Source organism: Cydia splendana, chromosome 5 (genome assembly GCF_910591565.1).
Source record: "Cydia splendana chromosome 5, ilCydSple1.2, whole genome shotgun sequence".
In the NCBI taxonomy this organism is placed as follows: Eukaryota; Metazoa; Arthropoda; class Insecta; order Lepidoptera; family Tortricidae; genus Cydia; species Cydia splendana.
In genome coordinates, this window is record NC_085964.1 from 19996722 (window position 1) to 20002875 (window position 6154).

Here is a 6154-nt window from a genome sequence, read left to right on the forward strand (position 1 = left end):
CAAAAATGTAAAACTGATAGATTTTGACGAAGAAATTCTACACTTTTTGCTACATAATAGAAATAACAAGTACTGGTTTCTATTAGCACGTCTTCTTATCTTGTACTTTTTCAGATCATTTTTTTGAAAACAGACTCACTAAATTAGTAATGATTTTTTTTCTGATGGACGTTTAGGTAAACGCCCGTAAAACACTCGTAAACATTTGTAAATTTCGTAAAGTTTGGACTGCTAAAAATGGTAATTTTGTATTACACATATCCTGTACTTGTACTTTATCAGACTACATTTTTGTGCCATCTTTTGGGGAACTGAGTAAACATTAAGTAATCAAGAAAACTAAAAATGAGTTTACATAGTTACGTAGTGGTAAAATAAACACACATATCAACACGCGTATAATTGCATAATTATTTAAAATTATTAATTTTCTCCGTCATGAATTATACCTAATCTAATTATATCGCATCCATATTCATACGTATACAGCACTTAATAATGGCCACGAAGGTGGGTACTTTGAAAAAAAAAAACATTGACCTCTGTCATTTGCAGTGCCGGATTAACCCTTTTAAGCAAAATAAGCACTTGGTTAGGGCACCACGTCTAGGGGGCACCAAAACCGTAGGCAAAAAAACGCGCAGGCTGCATCAGCATTGCAGTCGTCGTGGAGTAGGTACCTACATGAAACTTTTATACGTGTACAAGTACCTACCCATCTAATAACGAAGGGTCGTAGGGATCAAGTAAGAGAGTGAGGGTACGTAAGAACATCTCCAACGTAGGCTTTTGATTTGACCTTACGCGGAGGCCCTTAAAGTCATGGAAAAATATCTTGCTTTCAGGCTTGCGGCCAGCCGATTTTTTCGACATAGGTTACGGATTATATAGCGAATTTTGCTCTCTTGCACGCCAGATTTGTCGGCCAAGCCGAGTTGCTCCTTAGCCGCGATCCTGAGACCTAACTGTCAAAGTGTTATAAGGGGCCCCGTGAAAGCCGAAAACTAAAAGCATCCTATCAAGTAGCGCTTTCGAGTGAAGCCAAAGAGCGAGCAGTAGAAGAGACGTGATTACATGCATAGATTCGATTTCAAGCCACTCATTTGCAGTTCGGCGTTAGGTCTTATGCGAGGCCTTCTGCCTTACGGCAAAGTTGATCTTCTGCCTTAATTACACTTGGGCGTGGATCCAAATCCAAGCTTTCCTCTTTCGCAGCTGGGCCTTCTGCCTTGCTCACACTTCACCAATTCAATTCACTTGGTCAATTCCAAGCTCTGCTTTCTTCCATCTTGACACCTCTCTTGCATCAAACAACCTCGCTGAAACCCTTAAATATCGAGCCCTATGCGAAGCTAGGCTGATAAAAAACTGTCCCATCCCTTCTCTGTATGAAATCCTGGATTCGCGCCTGGTTGGGACTAAAAGTAAAAATGTATACAACTGTCTATCAAATTGTGTTTTATATAGCGAAAAATTTTCGCGCTCGCTTCGCTCGCGTTTTAATAACTTTCTAACATATGATAAAGGTCACATTCGGGTGGCGACTGCAGCAGCATTACTCTTTTACAACGTTACTGCTGCAGCACTGTCAATTTTCGTGATAAAATGATGTAACTGATTTCCATACTAAAAGTAAAAATGTACAACTTTCTATCAAATGGCGTGTTTTTTATCGAAAAATTTTCGAGCTCGCTTCGCTCGCGTTTACAATTACTTTCTAAGATATGACAAAGGTGACATTCGGGTGGCGACTGCAGCAGCATTACTCTGTTGCTACGTTACTCCTGCAGCACTGTCAATTTTCGTGATAAAATTATGTGACTGATTTCCATACTAAAAGTAAAAATGTATAACTGTCTATCAAATTGCGTTTTTATATCGAAAAATTTTGGCGCTCGCTTCGCTCGAATTTTCAATAACATTCTAAGATATGGCGACTGTTGCAGCATTAGGTACTCTGTTGCAACGTTACTGCTGCGGCACTGTCAATTTTCGTGATAAAATGATGTGACTGATTTCCATTCTCAGCTGTAATGAATGCGGCAATGAACGTCACTCAATTTACCAAAAAACTTCAATGTAATCTTGATGACCCTAGGGAGAGGGGGCACCATGGTCTAGAAATGCTTAGGGCATCAAAATATCTTAATCCGGCACTGGTCGTTTGCGGAGTCAAACGATTTGGAACTCGCATTTTATACGCATTTCCATGCCTTCCCGAAAAAATCGAATAATTCGCGAAAGTCTCGCAACGCATTGAGGTTACAAACGGCACGCGGTCTTCCTCAGGAGTCTGATGAAGACCACGGTGAGTGGCGCTCTAGCCAGGCAGGCCGCTTCGCTTTCGCTCGCGCGCCTATACGTTACTGTATCGTCCAATATACACCTACTACTTACTCTGTCGTTAAAATCACGTGTAAAATTTTAATAAGGGCGAAAAATACTATTGATTTTGGAGTGTAGTTTTATTTAGTGGTACCTAACTGTAAAATATTTTATCTGGACTACAGTCCTCCAGCATATCCATCTGTCAACTTTACTTCAACTTCCGCCTCCAGGGGAGAGGGAGAGAAATTAGGATTAGAAATTAGCCGCTTACTGACACAGACCGAATTCCACGCGGGCGGAGCCGCGGGCACAGCTAGTATTTTATATGAATTCCAATAACAAATCTTTTGTAAAAATAATGCTACCATGATTTCCTCGAACTCGCTGAAATTGGAACAGTTCCAATCCCAAATATTCTTTAAGATCGAATGATAAATTCAGTTTAATTATAGGTACTTACAACTACATTTTACTGGGATTTTTTGCATTTGAAGAAATTAAAGGATTTTTTTTAATGTATTCTAGGTACCTACTCTACCGCACCCACGATTAGATAGGAAGATAAGTAAGGTGGTGGTACTAGTGCTCGACATGCTAATGCCCAATAGATGACACCCTGCTGTCACCTCTATTGGCAATTACTTATGTTTCAAGATGACATGTACTGGGACCGCGTCGAGCACCAGTTCCACCACCTTACTTAAGTATTAACTGAGATCAGAGAAGTCGCTGACCCAATATAACAGGATTCTATGTTTCACTTTTATCAAACTGAAATTAGAAAATTGTGTTAGTGACATAAGTCGATCTTCAACTATCTTGAAAATGTAACATAGAACGCTGTAATAATTGGGCCAGCGAAGTGGTTAGGGCGGTCAGGTAATTAGTTTTTACTGGTTTTTCTGAATTAGATGTAATTAAGTAGTTAATAATTTTTTAACACGCCTAGAATTTTAAAAGGGAATATTAGGCATAGCTCTGCGTAGATGGCACCTTTGTGGCACATACAGTAAACAAACCACATTGACACATCACACGTCAAGTCAATCACCTGGCCTACCGCGAAACAAGAAAATCGAAATTTCGTTATGTAATCTCTCTATCACTCTTGCATATTCGAGCGATAAAGAGGCAGATAACTAAATTTCGATTTTCGCGTTTATTATTGTCCTTATTATTGTCTATATTTTATTGTCTGTGAAAACTTGTCAAAAAACAATTTAAGGCACATTAGGGGTCATCCATTAATTACGTCACACGAATTTCTAGGTTTTTTGACCCCTCCCCCCCCCCTTGTCACATTTGGTCACATTTGGCAAACCCCTCCCCCCTAGTGTGACGTCACATTTTTTCTACGAAATCGCCAAATCGAATTAAGTAAGTACCTAAGTATTATTAATATTTTATCAAAATATTTTTGACGATATAAATATTATGAATTTTATAACCCAAAACTGCTTAGGAAAGAAAATTAAAAGAATAAAAACGATTATCATTTTAAAAACTTGTTATTTAAATGAACAGCGAATAAAATAATTAAAAAAAAAATTTCGGTTACTGATGAAGTTAAAGTGACGTCACAAAGTTTGTGTCTCCCCCCTCCCCCATGTCACAATATGTCACATTTTCTTGACCCCCTCCCTCCCCCTAAACGTGTGACGTAATTAATGGATGACCCCTTATGTATAAGTTAGTCTATGAATTTACTGAGTCGGTAGTGCTGCACTCTGACGGCAGAACATTGCAGTAATATCCCCTATTGGGCAGTTCTATCTTTTTCTCTCGTACAAATCAAGAGCGTGGAACTCGGACCATTAATTATTATGGAACATCTAAGGGCTTGTGCACAAATCACGCGAGGTTCGATAGGGGGAGGGGGGTCACGAAAAAATCACGATAGATCACGTTGGGGGAGGGGGGATATAAGGAAACCTCACGTGTATTTTTCTACAGTCAACGAAACTAAGAAAAAAATCCTACCACATGAGTAGATATTTATTCTCGGTTTCGTTAAATAAATCTTCACTCTGTACTTCAATAGCGAGTCTATTTAACGAAAATAGAAAAATAAACAAGATTTTCTATGTACAATACTATTTATCTTAAAATTAGGTCGAACAAAAATTTTCAAAAAAATACACGTGAGGTTGTGTGGGGAGGGAGGTTGCGAAAAACCTCACCAAATATCACCAAGGGGGAGGGGGGGTCAAAAGTAGCCGAAAACACCTCGCGTGATTTGTGCACAACCCCTAAGTATAAAGCGCTACTCAGACTAGACAACAAAAAAAATATATATATAACCACAATCATGTATTTTATTTCATCGTACGTACGTTCATCTCCTCCATATATATGTAATAATATTTAGATATTTAAATCGATATGAATGTGAAATATTAATCACTTAACAAAATAACAGGTTCCACCGAGATTTGAACTCGGATCGCTGGATTCAGAGTCCAGAGTGCTAACCATTACACCATGGAACCGGCTGACCGACGCGCGAAATAGAAGCATCTCTTTTGGCGCGGCTGAAAATACTTTCACCCGGATACGTTGCATTAGCGTGACACACATAATATTGTGAATTTGGCACATACTCAAGTTCAATCGTGTCGTCTTATAGACAAATTGTCTGTTGTTATAAGTATAATAATAATAATAATTCAGCCTATTATACGTCCCACTGCTGGGCACAGGCCTCCTCTCATGCGCGAGAGGGCTTGGGCTATAGTCCCCACGCTAGCCCAATGCGGATTGGGGACTTCACATACACCTTTTGAATTTTTTCGCAGATGTATGCAGGTTTCCTCACTATGTTTTCCTTCACCGATAAGCTAGAGGTAAATATCAAATGATATTTCGTACATAAGTTCCGAAAAACTCATTGGTACGAGCCAGGATTTGAACCCGCGACCTCCGGATTGAAAGTCGGGCGTCATATCCACTCGGCAACCACCGCTTCCTAACTATAATATTTATAATTCTTATTATCCTCTCAAAACATCATAAACTATAGACATACTACTAGGCTAATCAAATTAGATTTTTTCCAGGAATTAATTCCCAGCAAGCTGGAAATCGTCTTAAGAGGCCGTGTACGATTTTAGTCGCAAAAATGTAAAACTGATAGATTTTGACGAAGAAATTCTACACTTTTTGCTACATAATAGAAATAACAAGTACTGGTTTCTATTAGCACGTCTTCTTATCTTGTACTTTTTCAGATCATTTTTTTGAAAACAGACTCACTAAATTAGTAATGATTTTTTTTCTGATGGACGTTTAGGTAAACGCCCGTAAAACACTCGTAAACATTTGTAAATTTCGTAAAGTTTGGACTGCTAAAAATGGTAATTTTGTATTACACATATCCTGTACTTGTACTTTATCAGACTACATTTTTAGGGTTCCGTACCTCAAAAGGAAAAAACGGAACCCTTATAGGATCACTCGTGCGTCTGTCTGTCCGTCTGTCACAGCCTATTTTCTCCAAAACTACTGGACCAATTAAGTTGAAATTTGGTACACATGTGCAAATCTGTGACCCAAAGACGGACATGTAATGAAAACAAATGAATTTTAAATATAGGGGGCACTTTTGGAGGCAAAATAAGAAAATTAAAAAACAAAGTTTTGCAAACCATATCGCGTTACATATTAAATGAAAGGGCTTATTTTAAGGGTCTCAAATATGTTTTTTTTATAATTTTATAATAAATAATTTAGAAGTTATTTAAGAATATAGGCAAAAAATTACCATTCCCCGCCCCTTAACTCCGATACTTTACTCAAGTTACTTTAAATTTTGGTGATTTTAACAGAC

General features: G+C 38.3%; 1 non-coding gene across 1 annotated transcript; it reads right to left on the bottom strand.

Annotated features, from left to right (window-relative positions):
* Positions 1–4745: 4745 nt before the first annotated feature.
* On the bottom strand, positions 4746–4817 carry Trnaq-cug (transfer RNA glutamine (anticodon CUG)). Its single transcript has one exon. It is a non-coding gene; the product is annotated as a tRNA-Gln (tRNA).
* Positions 4818–6154: the final 1337 nt, after the last annotated feature.